The 19,837-nt window shown below is 44.5% G+C and overlaps 1 long non-coding RNA gene across 3 annotated transcripts in view; it reads right to left on the bottom strand.

Annotated features, from left to right (window-relative positions):
• The window catches only part of LOC114607049 (uncharacterized), a 142,908-nt gene extending 141,932 nt beyond the window's left edge, over nucleotides 1–976 (bottom strand). The window contains exon 1 of one of the 3 annotated variants that reach the window (XR_003709049.2): nucleotides 761–976. This is a non-coding gene — a long non-coding RNA (uncharacterized LOC114607049). The remainder of the gene's footprint in view (nucleotides 1–760) is intronic. The other 2 variants (XR_003709048.2, XR_003709047.2) reach the window with 2 other exon arrangements.
• Nucleotides 977–19,837: the final 18,861 nt, after the last annotated feature.

Below are 19,837 nucleotides of genomic sequence, written 5' to 3'. Positions count from 1 at the left end.
GGAGGGCCAAGTTTGGCCATGCCTGTTCTTAATTATGTCATAATTAGGTATTGACATAGTTCTGAGGTCTCAGGGGGAACACCTGAAGCTGCCTCCAAGTCAGACCATTGAGCCCAGAACTGTCTACACAGAGTGGCAGCATCTCCCTGGAGTATCAGAAGAGAGTCATTTCCCAAGCCCACCTGGCAATGCCAGGAATTGGGCCTGGGGCTTTCTCCATGCACAAGTGTGTCCTCCATTACCACCAAGCTATGACCCCTTCCCAAAACCTTTTAGAATTTGTCAGGTATTCTACACGCTGCATGGAATGAGGAGGCAGTGTGACCTGGGAGAATTCAAATAAAAATTTTCAGTCTGAAGGCGTATAGCCCAGAACTCTAAATACCCTTCCATTTGGTGTAATGGGTAGAACCGCTCATACACAAAGCCCTGTTCTCAGTGTTTGTTAGGAAAATGGCTGCAAATGAAAGCACCCATCCTGCGATGTGGCTGAAACTATTTGCCCCTTTCTTCCTGGCTGAGAGAGAAGTTTATAGTTTGGGAGAAGGGTGCCCGACTTGGCCTCTAGGGTAAGGTTGCCATGGGTTGAACAGAGTTTTAAAATCTCACCCCTGGTAGCAAAATTAAAAGCATAGGAATTAAGCTGCTTGTTTTCAGCAAGTCCAGCAACAAAGTAAGATGGCTTCCCCCTTTTTACCCTGCTTAACGAAGAATCAGGAAACAACCTGGGAAGGAAGCTTAAAAAATAAGATTTACTTACTTTGCAATCGTGCATTGGTTCACAGCAATGGCAGCTATGCAGGCAAAATACCTATATTTACAGGGTAACCAACTCCAAGTCCATGTGCCTAAAGCTGGAGCAAGCAGAGATCTGCATCCAAAGTTGGTCAAAGGAAGAGATAAAAAGGAACAGGAAGTGCTACATACTCCTTCCTCTCCAGGAAAGGAGGGAAATGACATCACACGGAGCCCTCTCCACCACTTGTATTTCTGTGGTCTTAGTATCTGCCTATCAGTTCTGTGGAATTAGCCCCTTTCTCATGTTAACTAGCATTTGTTAGGTTTGGCTGCTAATCTCCCACAGTGAGGGACAAGGCAGCAGGCATGGGATTGCCAGATTGGCTCAGCTGGTGCACCAGTAACACCTGCAGGACCCAAAAATTCCCTGTCCCTGATCTAAATAATGTCTCACACCTGCACTTGCTTTTCCTCAGAACAGTGGTACCTCGGGTTACATACACTTCAGGTTACATACGCTTCAGGTTACATACTGTCAGGGCTGCCTCAGGTCCCAGCTCACAGAGGACCAACGCCAGTCCGTTGTTATATTAAATAGTCTTTATTAAAGTTCAGTCTCTCATTTTCAGCCACGGCACGCAGCTCTACGTCTTGAACCTAGACCGCTGAAGCTCCATCTGAATCTCCTCCCCCCAGGCACCAGTTCAAGACCCTAGCCTTGCTCCACCTCTTCCTCTGCTCCCTTTTCCTCTGGGTCCGCCTGTCCGTCGGGGCTTTCCCCTTTCTAGACTCTTCAGACGCTGACTCTCCCGAGTCCTCCCCCTCCCTCCGGCGAGCTTTAGGACCTGGTTCCCAATCCTGGCTTCCTGCTGTCCCGCTCGCCTGCACATTTGAACTTGGCGCGCGCGCCCAGCCTACCACCTTCCTTCTGACCGTTATGCTGCTCCTGTCACTGCTCCCCTCTTCGGGAATGCTAGCTGGGCTTGACTCCTCCTCCCTGCTTGCTGGAGGAGACGTTGGCCCTGACCTATGGGACTCTTCCCCCCCACTACGCTCCGGTGGGGAAGCTGGTCCTGATTTCCAGCTACTGCTCTGGGAGTCTCCGCTGGCTCCCTGCTTCTGGTGCGTCCCCCCTGGGACCCCCCTTGCCCTGGCCATCGGCGCCCCCTTCTGGGAATCTTCTGATTCACTGGAGAGGCTCATGGAATCTCTCGGGTCACTGTCATTCTGCCCTCCGCTGCCCTCAGATTCCTCCCCTTCGCTCTCCATTTCCTCTCTCCCCTGCGCCTCTGCTCCTGAGCCCCTGACACATACGCTTCAGGTTACAGACTCTGCTAACCCAGAAATAGTACCTCTGGTTAAGAACTTTGCTTCAGGATGAGAACAGAAATCGGGCTCCAGCGGCGCGGCAGCAGCAGGAGGCCCCATTAGCTAAAGTGGTGCTTCAGGTTAAGAACAGTTTCAGGTTAAGTACGGACCTCCAGAACGAATTAAGTACTTAACCTGAGGTACCACTGTATAGTCCTTTCTGCAGCAAAAGTCCCAGTCCATGTGAATTTCAGTTGGGCTACTGTGGAGCAAAGCTGAACTGCTGATTGCAGGCTAAATTATCCATCTCTTCCACATGTAATATTCTGCTGTTAGGTTGCAACTTTATCAAGTTTTCCGGGCCTGGCGATTTTTATCACAAGTCTTAGGATGGAGGGGGAGGGCTCAGAGCCTAGAAATGCAAGATTTGACATAAGCCATCACATTCACAGTTTTCATTTGATGCTTTAGTTATCTTGGCGACAAATAGATATTGGGGGATGTGATTGGAATGCATCTTAAAGGTGCAAAAAAAAAAAAAAAAAAAAAAAGGTCCACCACCCACTCCAAAACCCCAAAAGATAAAAGGAAAAATGAGCTCTTAAAAAAAATAATCACAGCTTTCTTTTGTGGATGTTCTTTTTCACACCATTGGCAGGTAGTGCATTGGCTCAAAATTACCTGTGTCATCTTAGCTGCCTGATAAAGAAATTGTCTGTAGATTTAATGGGAAACTGCCTTGTCAGTCATGGAGTGTGTCTGTCTGTCTTGTTTCCCTTGCTGTATCCTCTTTAATGCTCTGAATCTCGCAGAAGTTTTATCATCAGAGGAAATGGAATTTCTCTCCAGCCTTTAGAATGCGAAAAGTACAGCATGCTAAACGCTTGCAGCCAAAGAACCGTCTCTTTCATTTAAATCAATATATGAAATTTGGCATCTCACAGGCTCTTTTAAGGTTCACAATTCAGGGTGACTGGCAAAACCATCCCTTCCGTGTAACTCTTAAAAGCACAAGAGGTGCTCAAGGTCTAGATTTAACACATTTCGGCTGCAATCCTGTACCCATTTACCTGGGAGTAGGCCCCGCTGAACTCAATTAATCTCATGAGCAGGCAGGTACGAGTCGCATTGTTACCATGTGGCCCTTTTTCCCCCTCTCGTGAGCTCAATGAGACTTATTCCCAGGTTAGTATGCATAGAACTGTAGCCCTAATCCCCTCACCTCCATAGGCCACAGTCTCCAAGCGTTGTCCTCTGACCTCTTCCATTGATCTAATATATCTCACTCCATTACGGCCCCTGCTTGCCACATTGCTTTAGCTACCCTGCTCAAAAGTTCCCATTTTCAGTGTGTGAGCTTTTCACTGGAAAGCGGAGAATGAAAATGAAGCGTAAATCAAGAAGGATATTTTTTAAAAATATATTAATCGGTAATATACTATGCAAATTAAATATGGGCTCAGTCTTTAGTCATTCCTTGGAGAGCAAAAGAAATTCTACTTTACGATTTCAGTGTTAACATTCACATCAAATTAGAAAATTGGAGCTTTTCACCGGAACCGGCTACAGCATTCCTAAAAGCAAGTATAAAGAAGAAATTAATATTTTACATTGCAATTTGGTGCATATTCATCTGGGAGAAGACCTGCTCACTAAAGAGTACAATTTGCCTTTATACAATTTAATTTAATGAACTGGCGTTTGAAACATTTCTTAATCCAAGCTCAGCCTTAACTAGCTGTGATAAATAGAAACCTGTGCATACAGGTTTAGAGCTTTGGTTTGGAGGAAATAATGGCCACTGAAGGGGGAAATCAAGCAAGACAATTTATAGTGGTAAAAATAATAATAATAATAATAATAATCAAACATTAATTCTAAACTGACATCCCGATTGTAAATATTTGCACTGGTGTGTTTGCCTGCAGCAGTGGAATAATGTATGATTGGGGATGCAATGGTATTATACCATTTGGCACAACCCATTCATAGGTGAGGGACTGTCACTCAGTAGCTGGGCACAAGCTTTGCATATAGAATGTCTTGGGTTCAGTGGTGGCCATTGGGTCTGATAGGGTAGAATGCAGGGAGCCCAGCAGCAGGTGGCGCCAGAGCCAATGCCAGACATTCTAACTTTGTCCCCATACTGTACTCGGTTCTACAGGGGCAACACTGAGACTATGGAGGAGGAAGCTGGCATCCAGTGCCATCCCCCTGCACTGGATGGAAGTAAGAAGGCAGGCAGGTGGGGGCAACTGTGGTTGGTGGGGCAGTTCCCCATTCACCCCAATGACCAGGACCAGACTCCACTACTTTTTTTTTATAATAATATTTATTCATTTTCAACAATTTAAACACAACACTACAAAAAAACCAAAGAAAAACAATACAACAATACAATACCGTACAAAAAAGACTACACAACACTAACACAAACAATTGACAAAACAAAACAAAAAACCATTCAAAACACAATCCAATTTCAATATCTTATCTTTCATTCACTTGTTTCCACGACTTCCTCACACCTCCTTTTTTGTCTTCCACTTTTATTAATTGTTTCAGCAATTCCTCTCCCTCTTCCTCTGTTTTCTATCCTATAATTATCTTAACACATTCTAACCTTATTTTTCCCTTTAATACCCTATTAATCTATCTATACCTAATTCCTTATAACATTTCTACTAAAGCCATATAACTTCATTCCAACATTTTTCTAACATTCATTAATTTTACAGTATTTCTGTAAGTAGTCCTTAAACTTTTTCCAATCTTCTTCCACCGATTGTTCTCCCTGGTCTCGGATTCTGCCAGTCATTTCCGACAATTCCATGTAGTCCATCAACTTCATCTGCCATTCTTCCTGTGTGGGTAAGGACCAGACTCCACTACTTGTAGCAGGTGGTGTGAAAGACCTTTCTCTGTCCGGCAGCTGCTGCTGCTGCCAGTCAGAGTAGACTATACAGGGGCCAGATGGACAAACCAGTTGACCTAGCAGAAGGCAGCTTCCTACTCTCAATTTATACCAGCACAGCGAGTGATGTCCTTGATAGATACTGAAGCACTTCATGAAATGAGGTTATGATCCAGCTAAAGTTAGCAGGGACTGAGGCTGCAATCCTAATGTTGTTTAAACTGGAAGTGAGCGCTATTGAATTCAGGAGGACTTTTCCCTCTGGCATTAGACATCCTTCTGCTGGTCCACCTGCCCCCTAGGAGCCAAAGCAGCCACAGGTTGGTTCCCAGGTGTCAAGAGGAAGTAAGGAGGCTCTACACTGCACTGCAAAAAACCACCCCGCCCATTTCATGAAAGGAAAATGCATCTCCTCCTATTTGTCTGCTCAAAATCACCTCTTCCAGCCTCCTGGTGTATGGGGGAAATACACATTTTTCTCTGTTGAACAGGTTAGGAAGGACATTTTTTAAACAACAACCTAGAGAAAAGTCAACATCTGTATACAATCCAAGAAACCTTAATTACCAAGGAAGGGGGCGATAATGGAGTGTTTCAACACCTCTCCTGTACTCTACCCCTACTTCAAAATGGTAGGGGTTCTTCCCTGTCACCTGTAAAGTTGAAATTTGGTACACATCTTATTCGAGCCCCCTTGTTTACTAGAAAAATCTGAAAATGAGACATTTTAATATCTATCAATTGAAGCTGACAGCTAGAGGACACCACACAAGCAGGGAGTCGCCAAGACCACATATGGAGTGAAAATTTGGGCTGAGGTAGTTCTGTTGTTCCTTGAAAAAATCTTGGAGAGATTTCCCTTAGCAGCCAAGCACACATATCCACAAATGTGAGCTGAATTTACTAGTATTTTATATTTATCTTCAGGTTTCCACATTTGGCTGGCTATCATATTTTAAAAAGAAAAGGGCTAGAGTCCTTGTCACAGGAATCCTTCTCTCCAGGGTGAAGAAAATTACTTTTTTGCCATGCAGGATTGATGAAGATTTGGTGGGTGCATTCCGCAGTGTGGAAGAAACAACTCCACAATTTACAACTTGATATATTCCTTTGTTATTGGTATACGGAGAAAGAGAAAAGGAAATGTACATCAGTAAGAAATACAGCTTCATTATCAAAAGATTACTTGTTTGCCAAAATAATATCCTACCTCTCCGAAATACTGTCACTTTAAGTGCTGGTCCTTAACTGAGTTGGGACTTTGGTTTCCAATGTGTGGGCACTTGGAATTAAAATGTGCCAAGCTTCACATGCAAAAACAAATTGCGAGTGTCCCTGAGTATAAGCAGAGTTCTTTTCCCAATGATTTTTTTTTAAATAGACCAAGGTGGGAAATGGCCCTGAAGATGTGCAGAGTGTCTTTTCTTTGAGAAGGGAATGATTATTTGCCTACCCAGAAACTATTTGGATATGCTTCAGGGTCTGGTATTCTTTTCTTTGAAGAATGAAGTGGTCACTCAAAGGAAGGGTGAGCCTCAGTTTCTCCTCTGGAGTGGCTGGCATGTTCAGGGGGGGGAAGGCACACACATGGTCTGGCTGAATGCATTGTCCAAAAGTTGTTGTTGTTGTTGTTGTTGTTGTTGTTGTTTAGTTGTTTAGTCGTGTCCGACTCTTCGTGACCCCATGGACCAGAGCACGCCAGGCACTCCTGTCTTCCACTGCCTCCCGCAGTTTGGTCAAACTCATGCTGATAGCTTTGAGAACACTATCCAACCATCTCGTCCTCTGTCGTCCCCTTCTCCTTGTGCCCTCCATCTTTCCCAACATCAGGGTCTTTTCCAGGGAGTCTTCTCATGAGTGGCCAAAGTATTGGAGCCTCAGCTTCAGGATCTGTCCTTCCAGTGAGCACTCAGGGCTGATTTCCCTAAGAATGGAGTGGTTTGATCTTCTTGCAGTCCATGGGACTCTCAAGAGTCTCCTCCAGCACCATAATGCAAAAGCAGATCACCCAAAATGTTAAAATGACTTGGCTGGGGTTGTTGTTTTTTTGGGGGGGGGGGAGGATTTTCATCCTCTAGTTCCAACAGTCGATCAATAGAGTGAAACCCAAGCTGATAAAATTCTGACCATTTGGTAACCCTGTCTAGAATATAAGAACGAATGAGAGAACGGCCTCTCTGGGCATGTTTAATTTGCTTTCTCCTTACCAGTGAGAAATTGCAATCCCAGCTCCCCAAACCATGCCCCGACACACATCTAGGATCAGTCAGAGGCTGGCTTTGAGGTCAAACAATGCAGCTTCCATACAGAGGCTGAGCAATTTATTTGAATTTATCCCATCCCATCCCATGACCTCAGAGCAGGTAGAGATATTAAAGTGAAAATAATGCAGCCCATAATACAATGCCCGTTAAACTACTAAAATGCAATTAAACTTGCCCCCCATTAAAATGGGGCTAATGCTTTAGAAATTATGAGAAACAATCCAATTTCCTTGCATTGCCTTGCAAATGTCATAAAACGAGGCTGGGGGCCTTAGCAATATACAGGATGCATAAACCGCTCTGTTACCCTTTGTTCCTGCCTCCCTATGTATATTCAGCTAATAACCAAGGCTGTGTTATATTCTCCGCTTTTAAGCAGAACTGACGGATTTGCTGTCTCCCATTCCGCCACGGGTGCATTGAATACAGCTGGTTTTCTCTCCCTTTCCGTAGTAAATATGTCCCTCCAGTGGCCTCTTCAGAAACCGCATCATGAAATTGTTGCTTCTGGTATTTGGGAAGGAAATGCACTGTGGAAATTTTCGTGGAAAACTGTAGAGTTTGGAGCTGTTGCTGTTGGTTTGTTAGTTGTTAAATACTGCCTTATAAAGATCAAAGAAGAGTGAACCTCCTGTTCAGAAGATGACATTCTGAAGGATAGCACTGAGGAAAAGTATAGCCTTGGGATTTCATGAAGAAAACACACACACACACACACACACACACACACACACACACACACACACCTTGTGGCACTTTAAATGCAAATTTATGGCAGTGCAAGCTTTCCTGAAACTAAGCCCACCATGTCCAATACATGAAGTGCAGCCCTGGTTTACACATTTGTGGGGAACATAAGAAGAGCCAACAGCCTTCTCCCCACTAGAGTAAAATGCAGATGTGGCCTCTTGGTTTACTCCTCCAATCAGTGCCAGCCTCCAATTGATGCTGCCTGGCTGCCATTTTAAATTTCCACAATGCCCCACAGTGCCTCTCGCTCCAGGGCATTGTGGGAAGTTTAACAAGGTGGTTTGTAGATGCCCATTGGCCAGATGCTGGTGGACACATCTAGGGTGCTGATACCCCAGGGACTGCCCAGTGCCCAAGGTTGGATGCTGACATTGGCCTTGACTACTGAAGAGTATGGATGGGGTGTCCACGTATCCCGTTTTACAGAGGATGGTCCTCTGTTTTGAAGAGCTGGCAGACGGCAGTTTCTGAGTGTTACCCTTTTTAATATCTGTGCTATGTCAAGTTATTTTCTTGGGTAGAGACGATTGAAAAAGGCATGGCCACACAATAGACTTCTAGAATTCATTGCAATAAAATCATTCCATTGAAGCCCTCCCAATAGTTTGGCATCTTGGGTTGAGCTGGAATGAAACTCTCCATCGTACTGGGTGATGTCACAGTTGCCCTTCATTTTATGGTCGTGTTTTTCTGTCACATTGGCTACTCTCTTGGGGGCTTCTAGCAGCTGAGTTGGACTCTTGCAGGTAGACGTGGAAGTTGGAGTGGAGCAGTTAGGTCAGGCCTACCTAGTTCTTTAAAGGATGGAGAAATGAGAAAATCAGGAGGAAAGAGAAACCACAATGGACAGGTCTGCCCATCCCATATGTTTAGCTTCTAGGGAGAAGTATCTAGACATGGTTGCTTCAGTTACCAGATTGGGAATTGGGGGTGGGCTCCTGTGAGCTAAAGGGGGAACAAAACCTCAAAGTGCTGAATTACTAGAACTTAAAGATGGGAGGGAATTGTTTTCATGAGAAAAGCAGCAAACGAGGCTGTTTCGCCCCCTGTCCCGATGGTGGCACCCCCATTCAACGCTAGAGCCTTTTAAGAATGGCAGCTATAGACGGAAGGATTTCAAGACGTAATCACAATTTGACTAGTCTTAAGGATGTAACTGGAACTCTTAAGTGTTCAAGTGGCTTCATGTTCCTTGACAAAAGATTTTCTTTCTCTTCATAATCAAGGGCCATTGGCTTGATTGGTCTCCCATTGACTTCCATAGGAGTTACGTTAGGCTAAATATGAACCAATTAGTGCCTATCTGTAATTAATAAGAAACTTGAATGGAGCCAGTGTGAGAAGCTGTGATCCTAAGCAGGTTTGCTCAGACTAAGTCTCACTGAGTTCAATGGGTCTTGCTCAGGATTCCTTTGTGGACGATATGCCCACAAAGAAATACTTTGTGAAGCATTGCAACAAGAAGCCCTGTAAGCACAGGCCATGGTCCCATCTGGAACACCTTGTATTAAGGATTGCAAAAATATGTATTCTTTTCTTCTTTCAATCTTTTCCACAGCTGGAAATGAATGAGGGGAGCAGAAAGGCTTTCAAGGCACGGTAACAAGCACGTGTTGTGATAGGAGATCACCTAATCCACTTCTTGCCTGAGTGGGCTCTCCAATTTCTGCCTCAGAGCTGACAATTCCCTTTGGTTTTATGGAAGGAAGGTTCTTGTTCTTTTTTTTATTTGCTGAATTTGTCTCCGGGGAAATCTCAGAGGATCAGCTTCTTGCCATGAGAAATAACTTTTCCCCCCATACTTTTTTCCTCATTTAGATAAGCTTCACAATTCCATTAAATGTTGCTTTTGTTAAGGTTCCTCTGCTCTCGTCTGGACTCTGAAGTATTAGGTGAATCTTAACAGCATGATTGAGTTGGGCCAACCACCACTATGCTAGGCTTCAACTGACAGACAAGCAACAGAAATAGTTCTTCAAACTGCTTTTGTAGGAGTTGGTGCAGGAGCGGCATTTTGGCTCAAGACCCGACTGTGGATATAATAATAATAATAATAATAATAATAATAATAATAATAATAATAATTTATTTATACCCCACCCATCTGGCTGGGTTTCCCCAGCCACTCTGGGCGGCTTCCAACAGAACATTAAAATACAATAATCTATTAAACATTAAAAGCTTCCCTAAACATGGCCGCCTTCAGATGTCTTCTAAAAGTCTGGTAGTTGTTTTCCTCTTTGACCTCTGGTGGGAGGGCGTTCCACAGGGCGGCTGCCACCACCGAGAAGGCCCTCTGACTGGTTCCCTGTAACTTGGCTTCTCGCAGTGAGGGAACCGCCAGAAGGCCCTCGGCGCTGGACCTCAGTGTCCGGGCAGAACGATGGAGGTGGAGACGCTCCTTCTGCTATACTGAACTATACTGATATACACTCTATTCCACTTGGAGTAGAAATGGCGGAAACAAAACTGTTTCGTGCTCTTCTCCATATGATATCTCCCCTTTACAGGGCGGGGGGAGAGATGCAAATATTCTGATCTGGATCATTAAAATATTAAATGGGAAACTGGAGGCAGGAGGCATCTTCCTGCTTTTTGCTCACATCCTCAACGTTCCTCATTGCTGCCCCCCAGCTCCTGTTGCCTATGAGGCAGGCACCTCAGTCTGTCTAACAGTAGGACCGGCCCATCTACTTGCAAGAGCAGCCAGTAAGGCAATTCACTGGAGCTTGACTGCATATTTACTATGCTCCAAAAGGTTTTGTGAATGACCCCACGAAGCAGGCCAAGGTAGAAGAAGAAGAAGAAGAGTTTGGATTTGATATCCTGCTTTATCACTACCCTAAGGAGTCTCAAAGTGGCTAACATTCTCCTTTCCCTTCCTCCCCCCCAACAAAGACTCTGTGAGGTGAGTGGGGCTGAGAGACTTCAAAGAACTGTGACTGGCCCAAGATCACCCAGCAGCTGCATGTGGAGGAGCAGGGAAGCGAACCCGGTTCCCCAGATTATGAGACTACCGCTCTTAACCACTACACCACACTGGCTCCCAGGTACGTGTGAATGAGGCTCGGTCACATTCAGCGGCGCAAGCACAAGACTACAGTTACCTGCAGCAACAGAAGGAGACAAGATCAATTGTGCTCCCCTGACATGGGCAGGATATTGTTATTAGAGACAAAAATATTAGGAGGAGCAAACAGGGGCTAAACCACGGCACCATGTGGTGTTTGAAGTGAGGTATGAAGTCAAGTATGAAATTCTATTTTTATGTGGGCAAAATCCCTCGTTTTTTTAATATCTGGCTCCTGCTTCTAGCTGATGCAGCTTATCATCCTGAAAGTAAATGTGATTTCATTGAGCGGCAGCCGGTATCTCACAATCGGGGGTGGGGGTGGGGGTGTTGTACTTTGCAATGTTAATCGACAAAGGAAGAGAATGTGGCCATTTAGTGCAGTCGAGAAATTGAATTTTTAATCATTCTGTTTAATTCTGATTTTTAAGTGGGTTCTCTTTTTCCTTATAGGCCATGATTAAAACAATTGTGTAACTTTAATGAATGTGCAAGTTTAATGAATTTTTGAAAAGTTACCTATTGAAGGTCATTCTCAAAAATGTAGATAAGGCAAAAACTATCTTTATCTGGAATATTGCAGTGTCACTTTCTGATTGCATTCAGATGCTCATAAACGTTTTGGGTCTTGGACTGTTTTGGGACTTAACTAGCCATGATGGCAATGTTGTACCTCCACTGGCAGACACAGTGTGCTTCTGAATACCACTTTCTGGGAATTGCAGTTGGGGAGGGTGGCTGTGGGGCTCAGGTGCTGTTTGCAGGCTTCCCATAGGGATCTGGTTGGCCACTGCAAGACCAAGATGAGTTAGATGGGTCCAGCAGGCTCTTCTTATGTTCTTATGAACAAATTGGTTTTACTATTGGTTTTTCAGCTCTAGAAGAGGGTGATTTTGTACTCTCCCTGAAGGATCAGGTTCATATTTTGGGAAGACTCCTGGATTCCAGCTTGTGACTGGAGTCTCAAGCGGCCCAGCTATGGCCATCCCTAGACCAGGATAGCCTCAGTTGTCCATGCTCTAGTGACATCCCATTTGGGCTACTGTGATGTGATCTACCTGGGGCTGCCCTTGTAGATGGTCTGGAGCTGCAGCTAGTGCAGAAGGTTGGTGTTTGGGGCGGCCTGATGGGACCATGTGATACTGGTCCTGAAAGCACTGCATGGGCTGTCAGTGAGCTGCTGGGCCCAACTCAAGGTGTTGGTACTAGCATATAGAGCAGCTATTCTCAACCTGTGGGTTCCCAGATGGTGTTGGACTACAACTCCCATCATCCCTGAGCTCTGGCCTTGCTAGCTAGGGGTGATGGGAGTTGCAGTTCAACATCTGGGGACCCACAGGTTGAAAAAGGCTGATATAGAGCCCTAAATGGCTTGGCACCCAAGTCTAAAAAAGCACCAATGATCCTAGACAATGTGATTGGCAAGTGAAGCCTTGTTGGTGGTGCTACCCCTAGGGGCTGCCCAGTTGCTCCCCCCCCCATGATAAAGGCCTTTTCAGTGTTGGTTCCCCAGTTGTGGAATGCCTTCCCTATTGAGGGTGCACCTGTCACCATCATTTTTAACTTTCAGGGGGAATTTAAAAACATAACTTTATACCCAGGCATTGGATGGATGGAGAATACAGTTCCTGGCCACCAGTTCCGGCCCAAGACATTTTGGCAAACCACCAAATGGTGCCTCAAACCTCGCCTTGCCAGAGAAGAAGGGTTGAGGGAAGATGTACATCATCAGCAAGCGGGGGTGGGGAATAAAGATCTACATTGGATCTGTTGCCCCTTTGGATCTTGCCAGTCACCTTTTCTTAAGGGTGCAAGATCACTGCATAGAATGTTTTTCACTATATCGCTTTTAGATATTTTTAGCTGTAATCATTTTCAGAACGTTCCCCCTTTGTTTTTTTCTTTTTACATAGTGGAGCTGTTTGCATTGCCCCAGTGTGAGGCAGCTGTGGGGAAAGGCAGATTCCCTGCTAGGGGTCATTCGGAAAGGAATGAAAACAAAGCTGCCAATATCATAAAGGCCATTATACAAATCTACAGTGCGACCACACTTGGAACACTGTGTACCCTTCTGGTCACCTCAGCTCCACAAGGATGTGGTAGAAATCGAAAGGGTTTAGAAAAGGGCAAAGCAAAATGATCAAGGGAATGGAGCAATTCCCCATGAGGAAAGGCTACAACCTTTGGGCCTCTCTGTTCCTGCTCTACTCCTGTGTCACTAAAGGTAAAAGTACCCCTGACCATTAGGTCCAGTCGTGGCCGACCCTGGGGTTGCGGCGCTCATTTCGCTTTATTGGCCGAGGGAGCCAGCATACAACTTCCGGGTCATGTGGCCAGCATGACTAAACCGCTTCTGGTGAACCAGAGCAGTGCACGGAAACGTTGTTTACCTTCCCACTGGAGCGGTACCTATTTATCTACTTGCACTTTGACATGGTTTCAAACTGTTAGGTTGGCAGGAGCAGGGACCGAGCAACGGGAGCTCACCCCGTCGCGGGGATTCGAACCACCGATCGGCAAGTCCTAGGCTCTGTGGTTTAACCCACAGCGCCACCCGTGTCCCTGTGTCACTACTTACCCCTTATTTCCCAGATTGTTGCTTGTAAGGGCAAAGCAGAAACAGGAGGAAGCAAAGTCACACAAAATTTTAAAAAGCTCAACTTCTCTTCACCACCACTAAAAGCGAATAGTCAGACCACCATTTTGTCTCTACTAAACCAGGCTAGCTGCTATGGAAAGAGCTTTGGGTTTTTTATTTGTATACACAATTCTCTGATGTTGAAGTTCACATTTCTCAGCTCTACCTGCCTTTTAGCATCGCAGGCCTGAGCAGCTGTGGCAGAAAACTTATCTGGCAAACACCTCTTTCTCCCATCTGTACTTTCAGATGAAGCCCAAGATCTGGCACCAGATTTATCCCTTTGAGTTATGAAAAGCTGGACCCGTTTTTTAAAGTTTACAGCAGAGCATAGACGCGTGTGAAGAACGGACGGAGGAAGCATATGGCCTGGGACATTTGGAGCAGAACTCGAAAAGGGAAAACTGGTGCTTTCTTCTGAAACTCTATTCCAGTTTGTTTTATTAGCTGCTGGTACAAACTAGATTGGGTGGCTGCCACTCCTCCTACCCTGCCAAGAAGCAGAGCGCCCACTTCCAAGGAAAGAGGGGGGAACATTTTGTGCCAGCCAACGGGAGCAAGGAGCAATCGGGCAAAATCTAACCTGAGCCTTGTAACGTGTGTGAGTAATATTGCGTTATTAAATCCGTAAGTGAGATGGGCCTCTTTTTGCTGTTCAGCTCTTAAATGCTTTAAAGTTAGAAACCCAAACACTCTTGTTGAGACATCAGCAGATGAATGAGTAGAAATCAGAAGTATGCAGACAAATTATTACTGCACAAAAGAGGACAACAATTGAAACAGAAATCTAGACTTCCCTACATTAAAAAAGAGAAGTGTTACTCACATTGGAAATACTCTCCCCGGCATTTCTTAGGCACCAGGCAAAAACATTCCTCTTAAACCAGGTATTAGGCTGATTAACACTCTATGTCCTTTAAATGTGTTTATGGGAGGCAGTGTTATTGGTTTTGTTCTTGTTTTTATTATGTACTTTGTGGTTCTATTCTGCATTTTCATACTGTGAGCCACCCTGAGATTTTTGGATGAAGGACAGTATGCAAATTTAATAAATGATGACGACGACAATATAAATCAAATTGCAAAATGTCAGCCTTGGTTCCATGGAAATAGAAGCAAATGCATAACATCATTTCTTCTGGCTGTTGGTGTGATCCTATGACAGCAGACACCATGGGCATGGGAACCACGACACTGCTTTGCAGATTTGTGTAGGGCGTAATAGTTTTATTTCCAATGCTTTTAAATACACTATTGGAGCATGCCTCCCCCCCCCCTTCTCTCTTGCATTTAAATGTCATTTCTCCACCAAATAAAGTACAGGCAGCTTCTCCTGAAAACAGAAAAACCAGCAGCTCCCAGGCTTGATGTTCACCTGCCAAAACGAGAGTAAATGTGGATGCACAGAAGATTCTCCACCCAAGTTGTGTCTTAGCCCTGTCTTAGTCCTTAAGTGCTCAAAGAATGGCATTCATTTAAAGAGTGGAAATCATTATATTCTTACCCCTTTATGCATATTTGAGTGCATGCTTTAACATGCAACCTTATTTTTTAAACAGGTAATAAGGGAATATACCTGCTTAGGAGGAAATGGTACATTCCCTTATTATTATTTTGAAGACTATTCAAAAGTGAGGTGCATGTATCAGAACCATTGCTATTAATATTTTTAGCCTGAGGAATGTGTACCAAAAATCTAAGCATGCAGGTAAATCGTCTTCCAGTAAGAATGATGGTAGTTTTTCAGTCATCAGGATCGTATTGTAATGACAATATTTTGTATTGATGTTGTTTTTGGAAATGTATTTTTATATTCTGCTAATTTGCCAAGTCTTTGCATTCTGTAGAAAATGCAGTTGTTGCTGTTGTTGTTGCTGTTGTTGTTGCTACTACTACTACTACTACTAGGTAGGCATCCAATTTTCACTTAGGAGGAAAAACCACTGTGCCCTAGATATCAAAACTGCTCAAGTTGGGAAATACTGTCCTGCAATGTGAACTTCACCAGTTTTTAAAGGGGGAGAAAGAGAAATCAAAACAGCACCACAATTCGTTCTATTTGTTGCTGTCAAGACTAAACACACTGGATTATATTTTGGAAACAGCAAATTCTGTCTTCTGCCTGAAATGCGTGCATTCACCACATGGGGGCGCCTTTACACAAAACTTCTAATCACAGCCATAACACAGATTTTTCTACCATGGCGACAGGAACAAACATGGATCACAACTTTACCTTAGTAAAGTGGTGTCTAGAGACAGCAGTACGACAGACAGCACATCTGAAACACACTTGGGCTGGTTGAGACGTGCAAGATCATTCACAAGCTTCTCCTTTCTGTAAGTTCTAACCCAGGCATAGGCAAACTTGGCCCTCCAGATATTTTGGGACTACAACTGCCATCACCCCTAGCTAACAGGCCCAGTGGTCAGGGATGATGGGAATTGTAGTCCCAAAACATCTGGAGGGCAGAGTCTGCCTATGCCTGTTCTAATCGTCCTTAGGAACAGGATCTCAAACTGCTAGAAATAAGTGTAACACTTAACTGGGAAGGCACTTTCATTACCCAGATACCGTGTGCATTTCTGAACTGCTGCCGTCATGGAAACTGCCGCAAATTCTGCCCGTCTGTAATTTGCAGTGTTTCGTTTTTGTCACATATGCAGAGGCAGAAGGGACGCATGTGAAGAAACTCCTACAGCTTTTCTTCTGCTCCAAAAACAATTTTGTCATGCAGTCTTGGGGCTTAATTTTTTTAAAGGGAGGCAGCCAGACTCAAAACGGGACAGCTACATTACTGACGGCGGGGGCAGAAAGGATAATTCAAGAAGAACATTTGGGCAGTGCAGTTCAAACATTTAAGCCATGCAAATGTTTTATTATGGTAGGTGATGTAAAAAGACGTTGATAGGGATTAAGTAACCCAGGCTCGCCTAGAATCCCAAACCCAGATCAATCATATCCATTTCTCCTCTTCACCCCCCCACCCGCCAGATGTGTTTCCCATGATGCTGTCAGGGTCCCAGTTCGGAGCGTTATCTCTCTACATTGGCTGCTAAATGTCCTGAATGAGAGCTGCCCTTCATATATATATATATATTCATATTTTGGCTAGCCAAAACTCCAGCACTGGATTATTTTGTTTGCTGCTGTCGCTGCCTTATAGGCAATTTCAATTTTAATAATTTGCTTCTGCTTGGCTCGAACAGGCAAGATGTCAAGTGTGTGTCCTATAAGGCAGGTGTACAAAATCCTTAACATATTGTAAGATGATATAGTCTTGAAACAAATGTATGCAAGGAATTGTGTGGCTAAAATTCAGCTCTGCAGGTTCTCCTTGGTCCTGCTCCCAGCTGGACTCATGCCTACTGAATCATTCTCAGGTAATTTTCCATTTCAGCATTCTGCTAACAGGTAGGAAAGAAAGGCTCACTAAATACTGCAGGAATTTTCCACTAATGTTAACCCCAAGCATAAGTAATACGGCTGGTAAGTAGAAACACCCATCTCTTCCCACTTGCATCAGCAGAAACTTAATGCAACTTAAAAACCGGGGATTTCCGAATATTTTTGCGGCTGAGACTTCTTTTCAGAAGATCACCTTTTTTCTCAGATCTTCGATGCAAAGTACACTCTTCTCCTTGCAGTCATCCGGATCCAGACAGTGGCACTGAGGAAGCGGGGTTACTATTGCTAACCACCTCCCACTAAACACACACATCTACTGCATTTCAAACCCACATGCAATTATTGGGCCAGTTCACTGCTTTTTTGTGACTATTGTGGATAAAAATCCTCTCCGCGCACTAAGTGTGCATGCCAAAAAGGAAAAACAACAAACCGTTGCTTAACAAAGTGGGGCGGGGGGCGGGTGGAGAGAGAATGCTAATGTATAAACAATACTATAGTTCATACGAGGTATTGAAAGTAACTGAATATTCACAAAGAATTCTTTTGGGAATGTTGCCTTGATTAACTCAGACTCTTTCGTTTAAATTAGGGATGGGGAGTCTGCGGTCCTCTAGATGTGGGACTCCAGTTTCCATCAGTCCCAGCCAGCATTGCCACTGATCAGAGATGATGGGATTTGTAGTCCCAACAATAGCTGGAGGGCTACAGTTTATCTATGCTTGGCTTAAACTCTGTCAAGAAGCATGCCCCAAACATGAAATAGAATGCCCGCCTGGATTCAGTCCTCTCTCCATCACACATTGAATTATAAGAGTGGGAAGGGACCATGGGGGTCAACTAGATCAACCCCCCTGCAATGCAGGAATCTTATGTGGTGCTCGAACCCACGACCCGAGATGAAGCGTCTCGTGCTCTGCCGACTGAGCTATCCCAGCAGCCACCAACCCTGTACTTACATTAGGCTCATCTGGATGAGCATTCAGAATTGCTTCATAAATTATATTTTCCACCCAGATGAACAGTAATCAAGGAAGTGGCACGAAGCAGTCCTCTCTCCATCACGCATAGAATCAGAGTTAGAAGGGATGTGAATTGTCTCCAACACAAATGAATCACATAGGCCCCGAATTTGCTTTCTCCTAAATCATTTCCTTGAAATGACTCCAATATAGCCAGTAAAACCTGCTGGTCACAGCTTTACAGTAACAGTCTGTCCTGTTAAATCACCTGTACAAGGAAGCAAGTCAGAGGGACCTTCTAGGATGTGTGTGTTTTTAAAATCTAAACATACATTTGCAAGCAGAAAACAGTTGAACTGATTTGAATCTCCAGACAGGAAGTATAAGCTCTTCCAGTGGGACCAGTTTATGCACAGCAAGTAAGATTTAGAACCGGCATAGGAAAACTCAGCCCTCCAGATGTTTTGGGACTTCTTTGGCGATCACTCATAGCCAAGTAAGATTGTCTTCCATAAACATGGTTTTAACAATGAATCCGTAAGTGACTGTGGAGGCCAATTCTGGATCCACACATCCTTCCACAGTGGGGACATAGGTTACCGGGCAGGAGTTGATCACGGTGTGGATTTGCCAAGCGTGCCTTCCTCTTAGCACGCTTCTCCCTTGCGTTCTGAGTTTGAGGGTCTTCAAAGTCCATGACACCTTTGGTAAAGGCTGTTCTCCAACTGGAGCGCTTGCAGGCCAGTGTTTCCCAGTTGTCGGTGTTCATACTACATTTTTTTTAGATTGGCCTTGAGACGGTCTTTAAACCTCTTTTGTTGACCACCAGCATTACACTTTCCATTTTTAAGTTCGAAATAGAGTGGTTGCTTTTGAAGACGATAATCAGGCATCCGCACAACATGACTAGTCCAACAAAGTTGATGTTGAAGAATCAGGTGATCTTTGCTTCATCCAGTACACTGATATTAGTTCACCTGTCTTCCCAAGTGATGTGTAAGATTTTTCAGAGACACCATTGATGGAATCTTTCGAGAAGCTGAAGATGGCATTTATAAGTGATCCATGTTTCACAAGCATACAGTAAGGTTGGTAGTACGATAGCTTTGTAAACAAGCATTTTGGTTTCCCTGCAAATGTCCCGGTCCTCAAACGCTCTGTACTTCAGTTGGGAGAAGGCCGCACTCACAGAGCTCAGGTGATGCTGGATTTCGGCATCAATATTGACCCATGATACCTAGCTAGCAGGACCAGTGGTCAGGGATGATGGGAATTGTAGTCCCAAAATATCTGGAGGACCGAGTTTGCCTATGCCTGATTTAGAACAAGGGTGGATAACGTTTCCCCATTCAAAGGCCGCATTCTCTCCTAGGCTATCTTATGGGGCCCGCATTCAAGTTGTGGGCATAGCCCAGCCCACCGGCAGCCACGATGGACCTATATGATCCCCAAGTGCTTGTATTAATGGGATGCTGCACTCAAGGTGGCAAAAATCAACAGTTCCAGTCATCTCAGGCAAGGCCCAGGCTGTGAATGAAGCGAGACCTACACAATCAAATTTCCCCAGGGCATTTTATTGGACTTTAGATTAAAAGCCAGCACACCAGAAATTCCCTTAGCCAGTGGCACCAAACCCTAACGTGTCATCGAGAAATCCATTTTTGGGCTCCAGTAAGTGAGAAACAGAGTCACTATGTTCCTACACTTATTTCTGCAGCCCGTAAGAACAACAGTCATGTTGGCAACTCTTGGAACAGAGAGCTAAAACTCAAGATAAAAATAAT

Source organism: Podarcis muralis, chromosome 12 (assembly GCF_964188315.1).
Source record: "Podarcis muralis chromosome 12, rPodMur119.hap1.1, whole genome shotgun sequence".
Taxonomy (NCBI): domain Eukaryota; kingdom Metazoa; phylum Chordata; class Lepidosauria; order Squamata; family Lacertidae; genus Podarcis; species Podarcis muralis.
This window is presented reverse-complemented; position numbering and strand designations above follow the sequence as displayed.